General features: G+C 37.9%; 1 protein-coding gene across 3 annotated transcripts in view; it reads right to left on the bottom strand.

Moving 5' to 3' along the window:
* The window catches only part of PIK3CB (phosphatidylinositol-4,5-bisphosphate 3-kinase catalytic subunit beta), a 187737-nt gene that overhangs the window by 112788 nt on the left and 48346 nt on the right, over positions 1-26603 (bottom strand). The window lies entirely within an intron of this gene.

Below are 26603 nucleotides of genomic sequence, written 5' to 3'. Positions count from 1 at the left end.
TGAGGAACTTAAAGAGGTTGAGATCCCATGGCTACCAAGTGGCAGTCCTGGGATCTGAACTTGAGTCTAACTGCAGGGTGAGCCTCACACCACCCTCTACATAATAACTATTAAGAACCAGAAAAAAAAAGTCTGAGACATTTAACCATAATAAACCACATTATGTTAACTATAAGCTCCTTGAGGGCTTGCCCCAGTGCTTTTGAAAGTACATCTCTGACCACAGTGTATGGAGAAGTCATCATACTTAGGCACCCTAAACTGATATTTTTATAAACATGAACAAAACTACACGAAGTTACTACAGGTGTCATTAACAGTTACTGGTCCTGGAATTGCTTTAGGTATATCACTGCAAAACAGCCTGTGGAGACTGTCTTTAGTTGAGGAGCTTTTCAACCTTGCAAATATCAGGTGTTCAAGAAAACATGCTACCCCAAATTATAAAGACCATGCTTTGCCTATATTCATCTACCACGATGCAAACATGGGGAAAAGCCAACTCCTGAACACCAAGTCACAGCATTTACGACAAACGAATCAGGAGTTCAAAAAAAAAAAAAAAAAAAAAAGGTGAGAGAGGAAAAACAAAAGTTAGCATTTAAAATTGAGAAACGTTTATGAAACATCAGCCATCTGTCACACAATTACAATAATAATAAACCTTATACACCCCTACTCTTCAGCATGGATTTTTGGCCAAGACTCTCATAACTGAAACCAAATCACCTAATGTGTAGCAATAGGAATAAAGGAGCATGAAACTATAAAAACAGAACCTCTAAGATCTCACCCTTACCAGACAGCTGGAAACGCTGAGGTTTCCTAAGGCCTGAAACCCAGAATAGCATTCTTTTCAAAGAGACTGCACCTTACCACCCTACAGCATTAACTCTCCAGATACAAAATTCTGAATTTCTGGGGCACTGGAGGAAAATGCACTATGGTAGATTTAAGAATTTCTTGATGAAGTAGTTATAACTAATATGCACTACAGGAATGAATTCATAGACTCCTACCTTCCTTCCTTTCTCGTTGTTGTTCTCACACATTCTGTCCTTAACCTCGCCATGATGAACCACTGATACTTGCCAGCATATCCCATACTCTCTTCTGCCTCCTACCTTAAATGTATCATTCCCTCTCCCTAAAATGTCCTCATCTACATAACCTCCTGATCAACTCTTACTCTTCTAGACTCTTGGAATCCTTCCCTAATACTCCTCTGTGCACCCAAGCATAGGGCATATCTATGTCAAATCAGGAGCATACTACATTGAAGCTCACTACTTACAAATAGCTCCCAACGTCCTATTATTTCCAGCTCTTTATGTGCAGTTTTGAAACACATTATGTCTCAGTAAATATTTACATATGAGTAAATGAATTAATGAATGAGAGAAACAAATTCTATGGAAGTCACTTAGTAGAACAAATATACTGGAAAATTGAAAATGTGATTTAAATCATGCTTAACAGGAAAAATTTACATGGCCTTCAATGTAGTCTTTCAGTGAACAGTCTAAATCCATAAAAAGCACACAAAGGTGACATCTTTACATGAAGTCAGGGTAATATTTACCAATATACAGATAAAATGCCATACACATATAGATCTCTTAGAACTCATTAAAAAACTGAAAGGATTGAACTCATATAAGTCTACTTAACTCAGTTAAGCCTATTTGCCTATGGCTTTACAAAATCTCAGTCTATATTTTATAGCAGATGTATCTTTCTATAAGAGTAAAGCAGAAAAATATTAAGAAACATACAGAATTCTTACTGCATCATCACATGCAATGAATCAAGCTTTGCCTAATACCACTTTGTCTCCAATCCATAAACTCCTGTCGTATGAAAAGGAACATGAAAATCTCACCTATAACCTAAGCACTTCACCCTCACTGTGTAACAGTAACAGTATAGGCATTTTCTTCCATAAATTATGTATTTTAAACTACAGAACTGTACTGTTTACGTAACTGCTACTCCCATAAAATTGGCATCTATTAAATTTACACAGACTGGAGAACTCCCATAATGTCAAAGGATAACCATGAATTTCAATATAAGGAAAAAGAATACAGAATTTCATTTCAGAAAAATTCACTAAGCTCCACATTTATGTTTTTGTATTTTTCTGTATCTATGATGTATTTCACAATAGAAATCTTTAGAAACATTTAAATAAATTAAAAATTTTAAACTAGCAAAATAAGCTGCAAAGTATTTTTCTCATGTCATCTCAAAATGCAACCAAAAGGGAAGTTTAATCATTTAGCTTTAAAGTTAATCAAGCTCTTTGCTTAATAAAGGAACATCGTACCAGTTTCCAAAATCAATTACTTGATCTTCAATTTCAGGGGAAAAATCCTTACTTTCAAAATGTCAACTAATTCAAAAAATCCAATGATTCAGCAAGATAATAAAGATGCTTGTTAAGCAGTACTGTTTTTAAATAGAGACCTGGAAATGTTACACTCAACCAGGAGTAAATTATCAAAGAAAATAATATTGCAAGGTTATACTACTTTCTACCGCAACAGTGTCATATTAATAATATTTTACTAATAACCGAGACTGTTGTCAAACTTTATAAACACTCAGGTAGAAGGGAGCCTGACTCTTTTTTTAAGTTTATTGATTTTGAGAGATAGAGGGAGCATGAGCTGGGGAGGGGCAGAGAGAGAGAGGGAAACAGAGGATTGGAAGTGGCCTTGGAGGTGACAGCAGAGAGCCCCTTGTGGGACTGGAACTCACGAACCGAACCCTGAGATCATACCCAAGCCAAAGGCAGATGCTTAACTGACTGAGCCACCCAGGTGTCCCTCTTTTTTTTAAAAGTTTATTTATTTTTGAGAGAGAGAGAGAGAAAGAGCATGAGCAGGGGAAGGGCAGAAAGAGAGGGAGACAACTCAAAGCAGGCTCTGGGCTCTAAGCAGTCAGCATAGAGCCCAACGTGGAGCTCAAACTTACGAACTATGAGATTATGGCCTGAGCTGAAGTCGGAGGCTCAACCGACTGAGCCTCCCAGGCACCCCACTTTTTTCTTTTTTTAAAAGTCGGCTCTGTGCCCAATGTGGGACTTGAACTCACAACCCCAAAAACAATAGTCGCATAGTCAGTCTACCAACCGAGCCAGCTGAGTCACTGAACAAGTGACTTACTAGATCTCAAGGTTGTGAGTTCAAGCTGCACCACGATGGGCATAGAGCCTATTAAAAAACAAAACAAACCTCAGACCACTCAGGTAGACATATAGTATATAATTACAGACATACAGTATATAACATATAGGTTGTACTTGTGTGTCATTTTAATAAAAGCACTGGGGCGCCTGGGTGGCTTGGTCGGTTAAGTGTCTAACTTTGGCTCGGGTCATGAGCTCATAGTCTGTGAGTTCGAGCCCCACATCAGGCTCTGTGCTGGCAGCTCGGAGCCTGGAGCCTGCTTCAGATTCTGTGTCTCTCTCTCTCTGCTCCTCCCCCATCCACACTGTCTCTCTCTCCCTCTCAAAAATAAACAAAAAAAATTTTAATAAAAGCACTCTTTATTAGAACAATTCTCAAGGTTTTCAAGTATTTTAAGCTAAATACTACTTAGAAGAATTTTTTCTTTTTAATGCTTTTTACTTACTTTGAGAGAGAGAGGAGAGAAGGAACAGGAGAGGGGCAGAAAGAGAGAGAGAATCCCAAGCAGTCTCTGCACTGTCAGCACAGAGCCTAATGTGTGGGGTTCAGTCTCAGAAACCATGAGATCATGACTTGAGCCAAAATCAGGAGTCAGAAGCTTAACCCACAGAACCACCCAGGCACCCCAGAAGAATGGTTTTCAATCCTCTCATTTTCCATACTCGTTTTAAACAAACATTTTACAAACTTTATAAATCAGCAACAATATAACATATAATATACCTAATTTCAAAATAAACCCATATAATGTCCTAACCGTAACATAAAGGAGAAATAAGATAATAAATTAATAAAGTTTCCCTCAGTATGTGAATACTTACACATGACCAAACTTACTGCCTAATGAAGCAGTCAGGTTTGCCTCTAAGCACAGAATCACCACGGATATGACAAACACAAATGCAGACTAGTCCAAATGTGTTGTACTGATGATTAAATACTACAAATGCCACTCAATGGGGCCACAGATTTCCCAAATTTATATCTTTTAAAATCAATATTTTGAAGTCATGTAAAAAATATTTTGTATTATGCTTTTGTGTAATAAAAAGTTAAGATCTTGGCTCAGATAATAATAAATACACTTTTCACATGCATGAATATCTGGAAGAAAATTAAAAAATTGTGTTGTATCTGAGACTTTTGTTGTAAAAGACTGTCCTATGCATTGCGGGACACCTAATTATCTATTATCTAACAGTAAGGAGCACTTCCCCCAAATCATTATATCAACAAAATCACTCCTTTATGAATTTCAAAAACATTGCAGAGGAGCGAGTTCACACTGTCCACTTTTTCAGAACCACTGCTCTAGGACAATTCCTACTATTTATCAAAGTAGTAATTACCTAGAAATGTTTTTATCTAGACCTAATTGTACTCTTGTATTTAAAATAGTAATGAACCCAATTTATCATACATTTCTACTGGCAAACAATGGTGTTTCTTGTATTTGGCTATGTTGTCTTTGGTTAATTCTTGAAGAAGGTCAAGTAAAGAAAACTATCCCCTTAACCAGTCAGAAGAATGTAAGGCCAGTACGACTGGCTCTTAATTTTCTAGACCCTTAGTAAACAAACTTACAGGTACAGTGGCCTAAGTAACTTGCAGCTCTTCAGTACTACTGAGAGAGGGGGCATACTCACAAAATATACTGTGCTGTTGCTGAAACAGCATGTCCTTTGTCAGACTAAAACTGTGGCATGGTTGCTAAACAAACAAGGTAACAAATCAAGTGCTAACCGATAGGTGATCTTTTGTAGAGATATTCTGAAGAAAAATTACTGCTACACATTCAAACACAAAATATATTCTGGTTCCTATTTCCCTTAGTCAACCTGATTTCACAGAGAGCACACTCGAGAGTTCAGCCTGAGAATTCACTCAGGAGTTTCAGGTTGGGAGAGGTCTTAAGAGTTACAGACCCAGGGCACCTGGGGGGGTCAGTTGGTTAGGCGTCCGTCCCTCTCTTGATTTTAGCTTAGGTCAGGATTTCACGGTTCATAAGTCTGGGCCCCGAGTCAGGCTCAGGGTGACAGTGCAGGGAACCTACTTGGGATTCTCTCCCTTTCTCTCTCTCTCTCTCTCTCCCCTCCCACGTCCACCCCACCCACTCGTGTGTGCACACACACACACTCTCTCTCTCAAAATAAATTTTAAAAAAATATTACATACCCTTCTCATTTTAAAGAAAACAAGCTAACTAACTAAATAAATAAAAAAAATAATAAAATAAATAAATAAATAAATAAATAAATACTAAGTCCCAAAGAAATTCATTATCAAGGATGACACAGAAACAGAGCCAGGGCCAAAGTCAGATTTTTTTTCCCAAGCAATTAGCATACTTTTTAAATTTTTCCCCCTTATTTCTCTTTAAAAGAAATGATCTTCACAGGGTTACCTAGCCCAGCAGAATCCTCAGTCTCCCATCCTTCTTCTGTTTGAACCCTGAGGACAAGTATGAAACAACTATGAAAACAACTCTTCCAGGAAGCTATCAGAGGACACAGGAACTTTAGCAGTGACAATGAGCTCAACTAAACCCTTAGACTATAATTACAAACCTATATCCTGTCAATTGTTCACTGGCAGAAAGAGAGGAAAGGGTTTAAATGTTCTCAGCTTCCCTAGCAATATGCCATCAGAGCCATCAGATTTTACTTTTTTAAATCAAATGATAAGCAGAAACAAACATAAACTTGTTATACAGTTGAACAGATTTAACCAAAACCTACTCTGGAAAATCATGGAAGAAACTCTGATATTGAAAGAGAATTTTTTTTTTTAATTTTAGAGAAAGAGAGTTCAAGCGGGGAGGGGGGTGGGAGAGAGAGCGAGCGAGAGCGAGAGAAAGAAAGAAAGAGAGAGAGAGAGAGAGAGAGAGAGAGAGAGAGAGAATGAATATCTTACGCAGGCTCCATGCTCAACATGGATCATGACCCTGGGATCATGACCTGACCCATAACCAAGAGTTACTCAACCAACGGAGCCACCCAGGTACCCTTTGAAAAAGAATTTTTAAAAACTAAATACAATAGCATTTACCTAGTATTTACTTCTTTCCTATTATATGATAGAGCTAGAAGAAAAGTGAATGTTCATACAAGTACATTAACACTGAAAAGGGCAGAACACTTTTAAAGAGTATTACATTTACGATCTCAAACCTTCAGGTTTCAATCACAGACCATTAAGTGATGGGATCTTGATTCATGTGGGCTTGAGTCCTCGCATCCATATTGTTCAAAAACAACAAATCAGCCTCAACTGATTTGTTTACAGTAAAGTATGCATTATACTAAGCACTAAAAATCTGAAGAGAGTAGCACTTCATTTTTTTAAAGATGGTTATTTTATCTGAATCATCACAAGTCTACATAAAAGATATCCCCAAAGATGGAGCTCCAATCTGGCTCAGTCAGTAGAGCATTCTACTCTTAAGCTCAGAGTGGTGAGTATGATTCCCATGTTGGGCATGGAACCTACTTAAATAAAAACTAAATTAAGTTGGGGATGCCTAGGTAGCTCAGTCACTTAAGCGTCTGACTCAGGCTCAGTTCATGATCTCACGGATTTTGAGTTCGAGCCCCACACCAAGGTCTCTGTCAGCACAGAGCCCACTTGGGATCCTCTGTCCCCCTCTCTGCCCCTTCTCCGCTCATGCTCTCCCTCTCCCTCACTCTCTCTCTCACACAAAAATAAACATTTAAAAAATAATAAGAGTAATAACTGAATATAATAAACCACAGATTTATATTCTTACTACTTAACCTTAATATAGACAGAATACATTTATAAATAGTGTGCCTCTGTAAAACAAGTTTATTTTATAAGCCAGATTTATTTCAACGTCCATGAAAGCAGAACAAATATTTAAAATGACAACACATACTTTACATACAGAAATGACTTCTGTGGATAACCCAGGCACAGACAAAACTTCAGTCTTAAGGAATTCTTCTCTTTTAAAACTTCCCAACAAATAATCTACAATGCACAAAGAGTTCCCATCACACTACCTATCCTGAAGAGGAAAACATAGCTAAAACAGTACAAATTTAAATAAAATATTGTTACTAAAGTTTTCCCACCCTCAAAAAAATAGATTACTGTCTTTATGTCTTAAAAGACAAACTCCAAAATACATTCAAACTCAATAAAGGAATCATCTCAGATAAAATTATCCAGTATATAAATGTTACTTTTCTTAACTCTGAACAGAGTTCAGAGTAACTGTTCATAGTTAAGAAAGAGTCATCAAGTATTTAACTTTGAATTTTATCATTCTCTTTAGTCTAGCATATAGCTCATCAATAATGAACTAGACCCACAGAGATTTTATTATTTAAACACTAAGAAGTCCTTTTTATAATCTGGTTTCATCTACATGCTTTGTTGTACAACGTGGCTGGTACAACCATGGTAACTTACCTAACTTCTCTGACTTTCAGTTTCCTAATTTATCAATAAGAATAAGCAATTTCCACCTTGCAGCGTTAGTGTAAGAATTAAATAAAATGGTGCATACAGAAAAGCACCTTGCATGGCACATGACAAAAAGCACTCAGTAACCAATGACTAATATTAATTTATAATAATACTTGTTTCTTTCCAATAAAAGGAACAGCCATGACTCCTTTTCACAGCATACAACCATCAGCCTTGACTGCCTGGTATGAAAGGAATTAGAGCTCCTCAAAAGGTGGTCTCTAATGACCTACCAGGTGGTTTGCTCTTGTGCATTTCCCAAAATTACAATTTATACAGAAATCCCACAAAACAGTTCTGGGTTAGCTGAGCTGTACTAATTCCTCTTGGGTAACAGTTGACATGATGCTTCGAGTCTTAGCAAATGTATTTTTATTTCCTTGTTACAGCATTTATTTTTGTTAAATACTTCTTACTATCATGTTATATCACTCTTTATAAGATAAATGGTTCAAGGGGTGCCTGGGTGGTTCAGTCGGTTAAGCGTCTGACTCTTGATTTTGGCTCAGGTCATGATCTCAAGGTTGTGAAATCGGGCCCCACATTGTGCTCTGCACTGTTCTGCTCTAAGCATGGAGCGTACTTGGGATTCTCTTTCTGTCCCTCACCTGCATGTGTACAAAGCACAATCTCTAAATAAATGAATAAATAAATAGATAAATTCCAGTTAATTAGCATTTAGTGTAATATTAGTTTCAGAATAAATAAAATCTTAAAAAAAATAGAGCACTTAAATTTCTAAGACACCTCATAATCCTACTAAGAAAAAAAAGTTTCAAATACATGCAAATTTCAAATACTCCTCTGAAATAAGTTTAAATTAACTACAGTTTATCAGTTAATGGAATGCCCTAAGTAGACTTCACAGAATGCTAACATATGTATTTGACACTTATGTTATGTTAGAAACTGTATTTTTTCAATTTTAATTGTACCACTGCCATTATTTTTTCCTTAAAAAAAATTCCATCCTCAGCACACTCTGGGTACTAACAGAATTCAGCATTCGAAAGATATTCCGGGGTTTTGTTGGGAAATATTACACATAGATCAATGGAAAAGAATAGAAAACCCAGAAATAAACCCACAATTATATGGTCAATTAATCTCCAACAAAGAAGGCAAGAATACACAATGGGAAAGAGTCTCTTCAATAAATGGTGTTGCTAAAGCTGGACAGCTACATGCCAAAGAATGAAACTGGACCACTTTCTTATACCACACACAAAAATAAACTCAAAATAGATAAAGGACCTAAATGTGAGACCTGAAACCCTAAAAATTCTTGAAGAGAACACAGGCAGTAATTTCTCTGACATTGGCTATAGCAACATTTTTCTAGATATGTCTTGTGAGGGCAAGGGAAATAAAAGCAAAAATAAAGTATTGGGGCTACATCAAAATATGCAAAGCAAAGAAAACAATCAACAAAACTAAAAAGCACCCTACAAAATGGGAGAAGATATTTACAAATGACATATCAGATAAAGGGTTAGTATCCAAAATATACAAAGAACTTACCCAGCTCAACATCCAAAAAACAAATAATCCAATTATAAAATGAACAAAAAACATGAACATTTCTCAAAGAAGACATACAGATGGCCAACAGGCATATGAGAAGATGCTAGGCATCACTCATCATCAGGGAAATGCAAATCAAAACTACAATGAAATATCACCTCACATTTGTCAGAATGGCTAAAATCAACATAAGAAACAAGTGTTGGCAAAGATGTAGAGAAAAAGGAACCCTCTTGCACTGCTGATGGGAATGTAAACTGGTGCAGCCACTCTGGAACAGTATGGAGGTTCCTCAAAAAATTAAAAATAGAACTACCCTATGATCCAATAACTGCATTACTGGGTATTCACCCAAATAATACGAAAACACTAAATCAAAGGAATACATGCACCCCAATGTTTATAGCAGCATAATTTACAATAGCCAAGATACAGCAGCAGCCCAAGTGTCCAGTGATAGATGAATGGATAAAAAAGATGTGGTATACATATGCAATGGAACGTTATTAGCAATAAAAAGAATGATATCTTGCCATCTGCAACAACATGGATACAGCTAGAGAGTATAATGCTAAGCAAAATAAGGCAGAGAAAGACAAAAAGCACATGATTTCCCTCATATGTGAAATTTAAGAAACAAAACAAATGAGCACAGGAAATGAGAGAGAGAGAGAGAGAGACAGAGAGAGAGAGAGAGAGAGAGAGAGAGAAACACCAAGAAACACTCAATTATACAGAACTGATGGTTACCAAAGGGGAAGTGGGTGGGGCTATGGGTGAAATAGGCAATGGGAATTAATGAGTGCACTTGTCAAGATGTGCACTGGGTGATGTATGGAATTGTTCAATCACTATTTCGTACATGTGAAACTAATATAACACTGTATGTTAACTACACTGGAATTAAAACTAATTTTTTTAATGCAGTGAATCTCAAAATCCGTAGGGAACATCAAATTATAGGGTATTCTACAATTCAAAACATTTACCCTTTGTTTTTTACACCTCCCACTGATAATCACTGAACAAATGTTTGAAATAAGCTACATAAATTAGCTATGTTTATTTAAAAAGCATTAGAAAATTTTAAATAACATACACATTCCAAACAACTTTTTAAAAGTCATAATTATCAGGTAAAAGTATAAACAAATTTAGATACAACAATGGTATTCCAATGGGGAGATGAAACATTGTTGGCATTATTTCTTCAGACCAAATGGGCTGATGAAAAAAATTTAATTCACCAGATTCCTAAATCTAAAGAATGTTGGTAATTTCCTATAAAGATTGTTTTTCTTAAAGTTGTATCACCCCATTATTCAAAAATACACTGCTGGGGTGCCTGGGTGGCTCCGTTGGTTATGCGTCCGACTTCGGCTGAGGTCATGATCTCACAGTTTGTAGGTTCAAGCCCCACATCAGGCTCTGAGCTGACAGTGCAGAGCCTGCTTGGGATTCTCTGTCTCCCTCTCTCTCTGCCCCTCCCTGCTCACTCTCTATCTAGCTCTTTCTCAAAATAAATAGTTATTTAATTAAAAAAATTTGAAACATTTAAAACATTTAAAAAATGTTTTAAAATAGGGGCACCTGGGTGGCTCAGTCAGTTAAACATCCGACTTTGGCTCCAGTCATGATCTCATGATTCATGGGTTCGAGCCCATCGTTGGGCTCTATGCTGACAGCTCAGGGCCTGGAGCCTGCATCAGATTCTGTGTCTCCCTGTCTCTCTGCCCCTCTCCCGCTCATGCTCTGTGTCTCTCTGTCTCTCAAAAATAAATGTTAAAATTTTTTCAAAATTTAAAAAAAATTAAAAAATATATATACTGCTAACCTGTTTAAGATGTTCCATTTAAAATAAATGGTCTTGGGGCACCTGGGTAGAATGAAACTAAACCACTTTCTTACACCATTCACAAAAATACACTCAAAATGGATAAAAGACCTGAATGTGAGACAGGAAACCATCAAAACCCTAGAGGAGAAAGCAGGAAAATACCTCTTTGACCTCAGCCACAGCAATTTCTTACTTCACACATCTCCAAAGGAAAAGAAATTAAAAGCAAAAATGAACTACTGGGACCTCATCAAGATTAAAAGCTTCTGCACTGCAAAGGAAACAATCAACAAAACGAAAAGGCAACCCAAGGAATGGGAAAAGATATTTGCAAATGACATATTGGATAAAGGATTAGTATTCAAAATCTATAAAGAACCCAACTTCACACACACAAAACAAATAATCCAGTGAAGAAATGGGCAGAAGACAAACATAGAGACTTTTCTAAAGACATCCAGATAGCCAACTGGCACATGAAAAGATGCTCAACGTCACTCCTCAGGGAAATACAAATCAAAACCACACTGAGATACCACCTCACACCAGTCAGAGTGGCTAAAATGAACAAATCAGGAGACTATAGATGCTGGAAAGGATGTGGAAAAACGGGAACCCTCTTGCACTGTTGGTGGGAAGGCAAACTGATGCAGCTGCTCTGGAAAACAGTGTGGAGGTTCCTCAGAAAATTAAAAATAGATCTACTCTATGACTTAGCAATAGCACTGCTAGGAATTTACCCAAGGGATACAGGAGTGCTGATGCATAGGGGCACTTGTACCCCAATGTTTATAGCAGCACTTTCAACAATAGCCAAATTATGGAAAGAGCCTAAATGTCCATCCACTGACGAATGAATAAAGATGTGGTTTACATATACAGTGGAATACTACTCGGCGATGAGAAAGAATGAAATCTGGCCATTTGAAGCAATGTGGATGGAACTGGAGGGTATTAGGCTAAGTGAAATAATTCAGGCAGAGAAAGACAGATACATATGTTTTCACTCATATGTGGATCCTGAGAAACTTAACAGAAGACTATGGGGGAGAGGAAGGGGGAAAAAAAATTACAGAGAGGGAGGGAGGCAAACCATAAGAGACTCTTAAACACTGAGAACAAACTGAGGGTTGATGGGGGTTGGGGGAGAGGGGAAAGTGAGTGATGGGCACTGAGGAGGGCACCTGCTGGGATGAGCACTGGGTATTGTATGGAAACCAATTTGACAATAATTATATTTAATATATAAAAAAATAAAAATAAAAAATAAAGTTTTTTTTCAAAATTTAAAAAAATTTAAAAATTAAAAAAATATATACTGCTAACCTGTTTAAGATGTTCCATTTAAAATAAATGGTCTTGGGGTGCCTGGGTGACTCAGTCGGGTAAGCAACTGACTTTGGCTCAGGTCATGATCTAATGGTTTGTGAGTTTGAGCCCCGCATCAGGCTCTGTACTGACAGCTCAGAGCCTGCTTCAGATTCTGTGTCTCCCTCTCTCTCTGCCCCTCCCCAACTCGTGCTCGCTCTCTCTCTCTCTCTCTCTCAAAAACAGACATTAAAAAAATTTTTTAATAAAATAAAATACAAAAAAAAATTTTAAATAAAAAATTAAAACAAAACAAAACAAAACAAAACAAAACAAAATAATGTCTTGGGGCACCTGGGTGGCTTGGTCGGTTGAGCATCTGATTTCAGCTCAGGTCATGATCTCGCAGTCTGTGAGTTTGATTCTGGAGCCTGCTACTGATTCTGTGCCTCCCTCTCTCTCTGCCCCTCCCCTGCTCACACTCTGTCTCTCTCACTCTCAAAAATGAATAAATGTTAATAAAAATTTTTTGTAATAAATGGTCTTGATTCAAACATTGATTTTTAAATATATTTTTGATGTTTATTTATATTTGAGAGAGAGAGAGAGAGGGTGCAGGAGAGAAGGGGTTAGGGACAGAAAGAGATAGAGACATAGAATCTGAAGCAGGCTCCAGGCGCTAAGCTGTGAGCACAGATCCTGATGCAGGGCTCAAACTGACGAACAGTGAGATCATGACCTGTGCCAAAGTCAGACGCTTAACTGACTGAGCCACCCAGGCACCCTTCAAAATATTAATTTTTTATTAAGTAATGCTAATTAAGTTCTTCATTGTTCTATTTTTTAGTCTGCCCTCCCTTCTTCTAACCTAAATATTCGATCATGCTTATCAACAAGATAATAAATAATTCAAATTGGATACATATTTCCAAGTAGTTTTATTTCATCCCCACAATGTTCTCCCCTCACCCTATCCCTTCTGTTCCACTTCTAAATGGATGGTACTTCTGGGCATGGGAACTAATTGTTAAGCCTATTTAAATCACTGTTGACCATAATCATGTTTTAAGTTAAAAACATTTTTTTTTAACGTTTACTTATTTTTTTAAGAGAGAGAGAGACAGAAGGTGAGCAGGGGAGGGACAAAGAGAGAGGGAGACACAGAATCCAAAGCAGGCTCCAGGCTAGGAGCTGTCAGCGCAGAGCCTGACATGGGGCTCAAACCCACAGACTGCGAGATCATGACCTAAGCCGAAGTCGGACGCTTAACCAACTGAGCCACCCAGACGCCCCAGGTAAAAGGATTATTTCACTAAATAGACAAAATTAGTAAGACAAAAACTTACTACCAATATCTAGTTCAAAACATGGTGACTTTATTCTTTAGCCTTTGAAGACACAGCTGAAGGAATTCTCCTACATGATTGGCAAGTATTCCCTATTTTTAAACATTTTTATTGTTTAAAGTAATAAAAAAGTACACCAAAAGTATGCAATGAGTTACTATAAAGCAAACACCTACTGTAAAGCAAACCACAGTCCAAACCCAGAAATAGAACACTGCAAGCACTCAGAGCCTCCTTGGGTGTCCCTTTAAGATAGCAAACCCCTTCTTCGCCCTAACCTCTCACCACAACTCTGACTTCTGAAACAAGTTCTTTTCTGTTTTTTAATCACTGTGGCTAATAGTAGAGGAGTGAAGCAAATAATTCGCGTTTATTGGATATACTCTGACATCTACTATACAGATACATATATTTTAGGCAAAACTTTCATCATCCAGACAATTGTTTCTGTTTCTCATTACAGTGGCAATGGGTCCAACAGACTTACTGGGTGTTTCTGTCCTTTGGGGTTTTGGGGGGTGGGGGGTGAGTATGTCACGCATCTTCATCCCAGAAACATTATCCAATCAATTCGGGTACCTATTTATAACAAGTGACATCATGACAATAAGAAATGACTATCTAGTAAAGGATACCCACATGTAAGTGCTGTGAGGGTGAGTCATGAGCCAAATTGTACAAGTGTGTGGTGATGCTGGTGAGTAACTAACCAACAGCCCTCACATCTAGGAACTGAATCAGTGCCAGAAAGCCATCTGGATGGCAAACAGTAACATGAGAAGAATTTTAAATAGCTTTACAGCTGTAGAAAAAAGAACTATTCCAGGCTCTGAACCTTTTAGCTCTGTCTGCTGTCATTTTGAAAATAAGTTGTAATACATAAAAATTAAAGCAGCATCCTAAAAAGCTGGCATTTCTCCCAAACCACTTCAGGATTACTACTTTAGACACTAGTTTAACTTTGGTGTATGCAAGTATTTCTTTGTCTATTTAAATGCTTTTCTTCGGAGACCAATTATCCTCCTAAGCCATCCAGCCATGAATGACAAAATGCTTCTGTGTGTAGCTTTCATTTCTCCTTCACTACTGACAGTAAACAGAGAATCTGAAAAAATAAAAAAAGCTAGAAAAACCAAAGAGATATTTCCCTTGGTACCAACACTCTCTTTCACTGTCTATTCTATCTGGAGGACACGGTAAGTCAGGAGAGGCAGGCTGAGTGTCATTTCAGTGCTAGGCTTGACCAAGAGAAAAAGAAAAAAAAAAAAAAGGAATTCAAGTTAATAAATATTTATTAGCTACTTATAGTTTTCAAGATACTGTAACACACACGTGACTGGGGGAAGAAGGGCTTACAAAAATAAAACATGAAGCAGTCTGCAACCCAGCCTGTACCAGAGCACCTAGGTCAGCTGAGAGACATGATTGGGAGATTTGTCTGTTTTGTTTCATTCAGAAGATGCACCTTCTTAGACTGCTGGAAGTAATAAAACAGAGAGAGATAGTAAAGGCTCATATTACTGACTGTAATATTTTCAACCTCAACCCTTACAGAACCTCAATCACAAGAGATGATGATGGACTATTGACTGGAAAAGGGAAATATAAAATACCTGCCTGAACTTCACAAAGGAAGTTGGAAGGTAGTGTCTGGGGATCAGACCTCACCTGAAAAGCTGAGGCAGTACCACAGTATCACTGTCATGAAACCCCACCACCACTGCCACACACTACTCTGCCTATGACATGTGCACCACAGAACAAGTGCTGGGAGTTCCACGGTTTGGAGTATAGTAATTCATCATAGGTCACTAGGTCTAGGTTCTCAAAAAATCTGAAATCTTCATCTATTTATGCTTCAAACTCTGCTTTTGGCTATTGTTCTGTATTTAATTTACAACAAGGCTCTACAGTTAATCTAATAAATCACATTTTATTTCAAAAACCTCAAATACAGCATTATTTTTTTTCTTTGAATCACTTTATTTCATAACCAGACCTTACAGATGCTCATTTTTTTTTAGTTTTTACCAACCTAGACTTTCACTTTTTATAATTTTATTTTTTAAAATTTACATCCAAATTAGTTAGCATATAGTGAAACAATGATTTCAGGAGTAGATTCAAATACAGCATTATTTTTAAGACAATTACTTTTCTACTTGCCACGAGAACTTTAAAGATCTACTCTCTTAGCAACTTTCAAATACATAATGCAGTATTATTAACTATAGTCACCATACTCTACATTACACCCCCATGACTTATTTATAACTGGAAATTTGTACCTTTTGACCCCCTTTACTCATTTTGCCCACACCCCACCACTGCCTCTGGCAATCATCAGTTTGTTCTCTGTATTAATTAGTTGTTTTGGGTTTTCTTTTTTAAAATTCCACACATAAGTGACATCATATACTTGTCTTTCTCTGAATTATTTCTTAGAATAACGCCCTCAAGATCCACCCGTGTTGTCACAAAAGATTTCCTTCTTTTTATACCTAAATAGTATTCGTGTGTGTGTGTGTGTGTGTGTGTGTGTGTACCACAACTTCTTTATCCATTCATTCATCAATGGACACTTAGGTTGCTTCCTCATCTTGATTACTGCACATAATGCTGAAATGAACATAGAGACATCTTTTTCAGTTAGTGTTTTCATTTCTTTCAGATAAATACCCAGAAGTGGGACTGCTGGATCATACGGTAGTTTTGTGAGGAATCTCCATACTACTTTCCATTTTGGCTCCACCAATTTACATTTCCACCAGCAGTACACAAGGGATCCCTTTTCTATACATTCTCACCAATACTTATATTGCCTCTCTTTTTGATATTAGCCATTCTAATAGGGCAAGGTAATAATCTTGTTGAGGTTTTTTTATGGTAATTTCCCTGATGACTAGTGATGTTGAACACCTTTTCATGTACCTGTTGGACATCTGCAAGTCTTCTTTGGAAAAATGTCTATTCAGATATCTAATTTGGGTGAGGGCAGGGCACAACTAACTTGTATGGGTTCCTTCTACCTTTTGGATACTAACCCTTCATCAGGTATATGATTTCCAAGTATTTTCTCCCATTCGATAGGCTGCCTTTTCATTTTATTGATGGTTTCCTTTGCTGTGCAGACGTTTTTTACTTTGATGTAGTCCCATTTATTTTTGCTTCTATCGCCTTTGCTTTTGGTATCAAATCCAAAATATCATTGCCAGAATCAAAACAGGAAAACTAACTGCATATGTTTTCATCTAGGAATTTATGGGTTCAGATCTTAAGTTCACATCTTTAATCTGTATTAATTTTTGTGTGTGGTGCAAGATGGATTCAGTGCCATTCCTTTGTATGTGGTTGTCCAGCTTTTCCAGCACCTTTTATTGAAGGGATCGTCCTTACCTCCACTGCATTTTCTTGGCTCCTTTGTCATAAATTAATTAAACATGTATGCATGGCTTTATTCCTGGGCTCTCTATTCTGTTCCATTGATCTACATGTCTGTTTTATAACAGTATCACACTGTTTTGATTACTATAACTTTGTAATATATTTTGAAATGAGTAAGTGGGATGTCTCTAGCCTTGTTCTTTCTCATGATTACTTTGACTACTCAGGATCTTCTGTGGTTCCATATTTAGGATTGTTTATTCTATTTCTGTAAAAAACAAAAACAAAAGCCACTAGAATTATAATAGGGATTGCACTGAATCTGTAGATTGCTTTGAGTTGTATGGACATTTTTACAATATTATTTTTTCCAATCCAGGAACACAAGCTATTATTCTGTTCACTATGTCTTCTTTATTTCATCAATGTCCTGTAGTTTTATGCGTGCAGGTCTTTCATCTCCTTTGTCATATTTATTCCTAGATATCTTATTCTTTTCGTTGCAATTGTAAATGGGACTTTTAATTTCTCTAATAGTTTGTCAGTAGAATATAGAATTTTGCAGATTTTTGTAGACTGATTTTTGTATTTGCCAACTTTACTAAATTTATTACTTCTAACAGCTTTCTGATGAAGTTTTTAGGGTTTTCTACATCTTATCTTCATTTCTTCATCTGCTAAGAGTGACAATTTTAATTCCTTTCCGATTTGCAGGCCTTTTATTTCTTGTCCTTGCCTAACTGCTCTGGCTAGGTCTTCCAATAATATGTTCAATAAAAGGGGTGAGAGCAGGCATCCTTTTCTTGTTCCTTGATCTTACAGGAAAATTCTTCACATTTTCACTACTGAGAATGATGTTAGCTGTGGCTTGTCATACATGGCCTTTATTAGTTGACTTATGTTTTTCTCTGTACTCTGTTGAGAATTTTTATCACAAATGGATGTCAAATTTTGTCAAATGCTTTTTCTGTATCTATTGAGATGATAACATGGTTTCTAAACCTTTATTTTGTTAATGTGACATATATCACTGATTTATGTATCTTGAACCATCTTTGCATCCCCAGAATAAATTCTAATTGATCACAGTGTATGATTCTTTTAATGTATTGCTGAATTCAGTTTACTAATATTTTGTTGAGGATTTTTGCATCTATTATTCATCAGGAATATTGGCCTATAATTTTCTTTTCTTGTGGGTCCTTGTCTGGTTTTGCTATCAGTGTAATGCTGGCCTCATAAAATGAGTTTAGAAGAATTTGCTCTTCCTCTGTTTTTTGAAATAAGTTTGACAAGGTTGGTATTAATTCTTCTTTAAATGTTTGGTAAAATTCACCACTGAAGCCATCTGGTCCTGGACTGTTGTTTGTTGCAAAATTTTCAGTTACTGATTCAATTTCCTTATCAGTAATCTGTCCAGATTTTCTACTTCATGATTCAGATTTGATCAAATATGTTTCTAAGAACTGATCCATTTCTTCTGGGTTGTCCAATTTGTTGGTGTTAAAACAGCATTATTTTTGTCTCTCATCTTCTTAAAGGTACTTTTTTTTTTTTTTCAACGTTTATTTATTTTTGGGACAGAGAGAGACAGAGCATGAACGGGGGAGGGGCAGAGAGAGAGGGAGACACAGAATCGGAAACAGGCTCCAGGCTCTGAGCCATCAGCCCAGAGCCCGACGTGGGGCTCGAACTCATGGACCGCGAGATCGTGACCTGGCTGAAGTTGGACGCTTAACCGACTACGCCACCCAGGCGCCCCTGTCTCTCATCTTCTTAATACACCATTTAAAATACTGCTTTGTTGTGGAATGTGATTTTCAATTTTATTCATTCATACCACCCACATCATTTACTGTCACAAATGACTTACTAAGAGAAGAAATAAACTAGAAAAATGTCATTATTATCAATTTCATACCACTAACACAAAAGCTAAACAAAAATGTTTCCTCACTGAATGCAGCTCTTAAAACCAACCTATACTTTTCCTCTTGATCATTTTTTCAAGTAAAAGCTACTATTAGAGGTTCATTTATTTCCCAGCTTCCAAAATGACACCATCTGGAAACTGAGGAGATACTCTCAAAGAATTTAAAATACATTGGCTAAAACACTGAAATTAAAGAAAGCTTTAAGAATCCAAAGCAGGGGGCACCTGGGTGGCTCAGTGGGTTAAGCGTCCAGGTCGTGATCTCACAGTTCGTGAGTTCAAGCCCCGCGGCAGGCTCTGTGCTGACAGCCTGGAGCCTGCTTCAGATTCTGTGTCTCCCTCTCTCTCTGCCCCTCCCCAGGTCATGCTTGCACTCATGTCTCTGTCAAAAATAAATAAACTTAAAAAAAAATTTTTTTTTTTTTTTTTTTTTTAAAGAATCTGAAGCAGGCTCCAGGCTCCAAGCTCTCAACACAGGGCTCGAACTCATGGAATGTAAGATCATGACCCGAGCTGAAGTGGGACGCTTAACCGACTGAGCCACCCAGGTGCCCCTGCACAATGCATTTTTAATTCCCTGATAGAAATGAACATATTGACAGCCTTCTTTCTCCTCCTGACTAGTCATCTGACTAGAATTACTATATTTTTAGTAAGTTTAGACACACAAAGTATGTGAATTTGAGGCATATATACAAAAGAGTGCAAAGGGAAGGGGATTTTTTAACACATGCTAGAAGGAAGAGAGGAAGTTAGCTAAGCAAAGTTGAGAAAGAACGTATGCAAAGACCTAAGAAGCCTTAATCATCTGAGGAGTTCAAAGACAGCTATGAGGGACACAGAGAAGCAGAAAACAGAAGCAGGATGATACTAGAGAGGTAGGCCATGTTAAGGTGTTCTTGATATATAAATAAATAAATAATAAAAATAAAATAACAGGGGTGCCTAGGCGGCTCAATCAGTTAAGTGTCCAACTTCAGCTCAGGTCATGATCTTGCAGTTCGTGGGTTCGAGCCCCATGCCGGGGTCTGTGCTGACAGCTCAGGGCCTGGAGCCTGTTTCAGATTCTGTGTCTCCCTCTCTCTCTCTGTCCCTTCCCCACTCACATTGTGTGTGTGTCTCTCTCTCTCTCAAAAATAAAAATACACATTAATAAAAAAAAAAAAAAACAAAAAGATTCAATGAAGAATGTTGAACAAGTGAATAAAATAGGTGGGTGAGAGGCACCTGGGTAGCTCAGTCAGTTAAGCATCCAACTCTTGATTTTGGCTCAGGTCATGATCTCACAGTTCATGAGTTCAAGCCCCGCCTCAGGCTCAGGCTGGCAGTGCAGAGCCTGCTTAGGATTCTCTCTCTCCCCCTCTTTCTCTGACCCTCCCATTCTTGAGCTCTCTCTCGCTCTTTCTCAAAATAAACTGTAAAAAAATAGGTGGGTGGGATGTGGATAAAATAGGTGAAGGGCATTAATAGTATATTTACTATACTGATCACTAGGTATTGTACAGAACTGTTCAATCACTATATTGTACACTTGAAACTAGTATAACATTATATGAAAATTATACTGGAATTAAAATTTTTAAATGATCAAATAAACAATTTTTATAAAATTTAGTGTGAAAATAAATATACAAAAATTATATAAATCAAAAATCACAGAAAAATGGGCAAAATAATTAAATACAAATTTCACAGCAGCCAGAAAAATCCACAAACACATGGTGGAAAAATATTCAACCTCATTAGTTACCAAGGCAACATAAATTAAAATCACAAGGGGGGCGCCTGGGTGGCTCAGTTAGCCCTCTGACTCCGGATTTTGGCTCAGGTCATGATCTCACAGTTTGTGAGATCAAGCCCCATGTGGGGCTCTTGCTGAGAGCACAGAGCCTGCTTGGGATTCTTTCTCCTCTCTCTCTGGCACTTCCTCTGCTTGTGCATGTGTGATCTCTCTCTCTCTCTCTCTCTCTCTCTCTCTCAAAAATAAACTTAAAAAAAAGTCATTTCAATTTAAAAAAAACAAAACCACAAGGAGATACCATTTCACAGATCACTGCTGGTGGGAGAATAAATTGAATCAACCTCTTCCAAAGAGTCTGGCACCAAAAATTCCATTACTAGGTATACAGCCTTGAAAAAACTCTCAATCTATGATGTCACATGTATCTGAATGTTAAATGTCGAATTTTTCATACTATCTGAAAACTAGACACAACCTAAATGTACCTTAATAGAATGGATCAGTAAGTTGTACTGAATATTTTAACAAAATGGAAAATTAAGAAAATATAGCTATACACATAACTATGAATGGACCCTGTAAACAATGTTAGGAAAAAAAAGAATATGCACAATATGATTTCATTTACTCAAGTATAAATACACAGTATCGGTCAGAGATATAAATGTAGATGGTACAGCCACAGAGAAAAACAAGGAAGCAACAAAAAATTCAGCCAAGAGTAGTTTAGGGAGAGGAAGAAAAAAAAACAATAGAGTAACTAACGCACATAGAACTGGCCTGCCTATCATGCAGAGATTTTATTTTTCTATTGTTCTTTAAATTCTAAACTTAAGGTTTTATGTGCTCTTCTGTATATATGCTAAATTTCACACTTTTTTTTTTTTAATGGATTAAGAGCAATAACATACGTAAACCTCCTAGGCAGCACCAGGCATGAAGAGTCCATTTGATGAGAACCCATTTCCCATTCTGCTCTGTGACCTTCATGTCAAGTTCCACATTTTTCCTCTCACCTGCAGTTGCCTGTCCGCCAGCACTGCTCCAACCAAAGAATCCTGACCATCCTCATGTCCTTACTGCTTCCCCTTATAACCTTTGTCTAGATTCTGGGAGGGAACTGAAATTAGCAGCTAGGGCAAGGAGTTTTGATCCTGCTAAAGTTTATTCCTATTACCCCTGTTAATATCTAGATAGTGAGTTCCTGTACAAAAGGGACAGGATCTTTTATCTTTCAGGTTCTGTACAGTGCCTGATACAAGACATCAGTAACTATCTGCTCAATGATGAATAAATAAATACAAACATTATAAAGCTCAGCTACTAGCTGAAAATAAAATTAAAGTTTAAAATCAGGCTGGTGCTTATTCACGTCCCCTAGGCCCTTTCACAGCATTCTGTTTTGTTTTAATGTTTATTTATTTTTGAGAGAGACAGAGAGACAGAGACAGAGCCTGAGCAGGGGAGACGCAGAGAGAGAGGGAGACACAGAATCCAGAGCAGGTTCCAGACTGAGCTATCAGCACAGAGCCTGATGCTGGACTTGAACCCACAAACCATGAGGTCATGACCTGAACTGAAGTCGGAAGCTTAACCGACTGAGCCACCCAGGAGCCCCTTCTTTTGTTTTAAATTGAAATAAGTTGACACTGGAGCACCTGGGTGGCTCAGTCGGTTAAGTGTCTGACTTCGGCTAAGGTCATGATCTTGTGGTTTGTGAGTTCTAGCCCTGCATCAGGCTCTATGCTGACACCTCAGAGCCTAAAGCCTGCTTCAGATTCTGTGTCTCCCTCTCTCTCTGCCCCTTCCCGCTCATGCTTTCTCTCTCTCGTTCTCTCAAAAATAAACAAACACTAAAAAAAAAAAAATTGAAATAAAAAAGAAACATAGTTGACATACAATGTTATATTAGTTTCAGATATTCAACATAGTAATTCAACAATTTTATAGCCCCATTACAGTTTTTTCTTTTTTAATGTTTATTTTTGAGAGGGAATGAATGAGAGGCAGAGAGAGAGACAGCATCTGAAGCGGGCTCTGTGCTGAGAGCAGAGCACCTGATGCAGGGCTCAAACCCATGAATCATGAGATCATGACCTGAGCCAAAGTTGCACTCTTAACCAACTGAACCACCCAGGTGCCCCAGCCGCTTCACAGTTTTAAAGAAGACTCTCCTGACTACTCAAGAACAGCAGAAAGGTACCTCCAAAGTTGCTTTAAAAATATCTGCCCACTGGGGCGCTAGAGTGGCTCAGTCAGTTAAGCAACTGACTTCGGCTCAGATCATGATCTCACAGTTCCTGAGTTCAAGCCCCACATTGGGCTCTATGCTACGGGTTCAGAGCCTGGAGCCTGCTTTGGATTCTGTGTGTCTCTCTCTGCCCCTCCCCTGCTTGTACTCTCTCTCCCAAAATAAACATTAAAAAAAATTTTTTTTAAGTTTAAAAATAAATATCTGCCCACTAAAATAGTGAATTTTTCATCATGGGCTGTATATAATGATTTCAAATCATTAATAATTCTTAAAACTTTGAATAAAAAATTAACACCCTTTTTTTTAATGTTTTTATGTTTATTTATTTTTGAGAGAGAGAGAGAGAGTGCAAGCATGTGAGCAGGGAGAGACAGAGAAAGAGAGGGAGGCACAGAATCGGAAGCAGGTTCTGGGCTCTGAGCTGTCAGCACAGAGCCCGATGTGGGGCTCAAACTCACAAATCATGAGATCATGACCTGAGCCGAAGTTGGATGCTTAACCAACTGAGCCACCACCTATGTACCCCAAAGTAACATTCTTTTTAAAAGTAACATAAATTTATTTTCTATTTCAACTTTAACTTACAAATTTTTACAAAATTATACTTAAAATGTACCCTATGTATTATGCATAAGACTTGTTAATCTTCCACATAAATGAAACAATGTTATTTAATAACATATGTGACTATTTAGCATGCTCTTATATTGGAAAACTGTATTGAGATCAACAAGGCAGCCATTTATTCTGCCCTTATATACTACTTCCTCTGTCATGTGGCAGTCAAAAGGCTAAGTGAGATGCTTGCAGCAAAGAAAACAGTTTTGAAAGGTCATGCTACACAGATAGCCAGAATTTCCTTCACAATATCCTTACTGTCTATGGTAGACTATATGACAATCTGACCACAGTTATTCTCTGAGTAAAAGCAAAAACCATGTTATCAAAGGACCAGAAACAGTAGGCACTCAACAATATGATCTTTATGAACATTTTTTCTAACTGCGTAAACACTCAATACACATAGAAGAAAAAGAACCCTGAGGCAAAGACAAGAACTTGAGAAGGGGACCTAGTAAAGACCAGAACACAAGTTTAAAACACTCAGTTTATTCAGTGTTCATGTAACATGGTAAGAAGCTTCTAAAGTAAGCTTTTTGAAATTAAAACATGTCATTTACCAACAAAAAGCATAATTATAATAGTGAAGACAATGAATATGATCTATTTCAAAATTTTCAAATCTTAGCAACATGGATGGAACTGGAGTGTGTTATGCTAAGTGAAATAAGTCATACAGAGAAAGATACCATATGTTTTCACTCTTATGTGGATCCTGAGAAACTAAACAAAGACCATGGGGAAGGGGAAGGAAAAAAAAAAGTTAGGGAGAGAGCCAAACCATAAGAGACTCTTAAAGACTGAGAATAAACTGAGAGTTGATGGGGGGGCAAGGTGGGAGGGGGGGGAAGTGGGTGATGGGCACTGAGGAGGGCACCTGTTGGGATGAGCACTGGGTGTTGTATGGAAACCAATTTGACATTAAATATTAAAAAAAATTTCAAATCTTAATGACAATTACAATCAAGGTGCAAAGTTTCAAAAACCTCTGCAGGAGCTATAATCCCATCGATATTTTTTGCCCTTAATAATTCTTATTGGTCTATTTATGCATCTGAACACAGAATATCTTTTCTGAACTGTTACACAATGTGTTAGTCAACAGCAAGATGAAAACTTCTCTACATCCTTACAAAATTTCCAATCTCAAAGGTTAACAAGTATATTCTTTGGGGGGTAAAAATCATTCTAGGGGCGCCTGGGTGGATCAGTGAGGTAAGCGTCTGACTTTGGCTCAGGTCATGGCCTCACAGTTCGTGAGTTGGAGCCCTGCATCAGGTTCTCTGCTCTCAGCACAGAGCCTGCCTCAAATCCTCTGTCCCCCTCTCTCTGTGTCCCTATCTCTGTTTGTGCTGTCTCTCCCTCTCTCTCTCTCAAAAAAAAAAATAAACATTAAATAAAAAAATCATTGTAGCTCATTTAATCATCTTGTCCTATCCTGGGAAATCATAGTTATTCCTGCCTACTAATCAAAACACATAGCTTTCTCCTGAGCCAAGCAAAAGTACTTAGTACATTTGTTATCGTAAGCAAGTTATACAGACACAGTAACCATAAGTTTCTGGCAACACATTCTTTTTTGTTGTTTGTTTCTTTGTTTATTTTTGAGAGAGATAGAGAGAGAGAGAGAGAGAGAGAGTCAGAGAGAGAGAGAGGGAGGCACAGAGAGAGAGGAAGACACAGAATCTGAAACAGGCTCCAGGCTCTGAGCTGTCAGCACAGAACCCGACACGGGGCTTGAATTCACAAACCGCAAGATCAGGACCTGAGCTGAAGTCAGTCGCTTAACTGACTGAACCACCCAGGTGCCCCTACCACATTCTTTTTAAGCCTCCAAAATTTTAATTCCTGTGAGGCTCTCTCATTAAAATTTAACTAGAATACAAATCTCTTGGGGCACCTGTCTAGCTCAGTCTGTTAAGCATCTAACTCTTGATTTCAGTTCAGGACATGACTGCGCTGACAGTGCGGAGCCTGGTTGGGATTTTCTCTCCCTCTCTCAAAATAAATAAATAAACATTAAACCTTCTCTTTCTTTTAATGTTTATTCATTTTGAGAGAGGGAGAGAGAGCGCGGACACATTCCAAGTGCACGTGCTCACGCAAGGGGGAGAGGTAGAGAGAAAGGGAGAGAGAATCCCCAGCAGGCTCCAAAATGCCAGAGCAGAGCCCAATGCAGAGTTCGAACCCACAAACCGTGAGACCATGACCTGAGCCAAAACCAAGAGTCGAATGATTAACTGACTGAGCCACCCAGGCGCCCCCTTTTTTTAAATGTTTATTTTATTTTTGAGAGACAGAGAGAGCAGGGGAGGGGCAGAAAGAGAGGGAGACAGATGATCCAAAGCAGGCTCCACACTGACAGCAGAGAGCCCAACGTGGGGCTGGAACTCATGAACTGCGAGATCATGACCTGAGCCAAAGTTGGATGCTTAACTGACTGAGCCACACAGGCTCCCAGAGCATCCAACTTGATTTCAGCTCAGGTCATGATCCCAGGGTCGTGGGACTAAGCCCTGCTTCAGCCTCCATGTTGAGTGTAGAGCCTGCGTAAGATTCTTCCTCTCTCTCCTTCTGCCCCCTCCCCCACTCGCATGTTCTCTTTCTCTCTCAAATAAATAAATAAGTCATGGAGATAAAAAATACAGGTATTAATTGATCTACAAGAGGCTTACATCAGAATATATGGTCACACTAACTATAATTCCAGTACTTAGGAAAATGACCACCACATCCTAAATACACACTACATGTTGACTTAATAAATGAGTTAGAGCTGAAATATTCACTTCATCGCCTCCTCTTCACTCTTTATTTTACTGCAAGCTTATTTGCAGCCACAAACAGTCCTGAAATGGTCCCTACTGTCCAGCAGTGTTACCTAAATGCCAACTCCAAAAAAACTTCAGTTTTCAATGAGCCTCTCTAGAAAAGCTTTCAACAACACTGATCCCACCTGTCTCCTTCATG

The sequence above is a fragment of the Leopardus geoffroyi genome, chromosome C2 (assembly GCF_018350155.1).
Source record: "Leopardus geoffroyi isolate Oge1 chromosome C2, O.geoffroyi_Oge1_pat1.0, whole genome shotgun sequence".
NCBI lineage: Eukaryota > Metazoa > Chordata > Mammalia > Carnivora > Felidae > Leopardus > Leopardus geoffroyi.
Note: the sequence above shows the minus strand (reverse complement) of the source record. Positions and strands in the feature narration are given on the sequence as shown.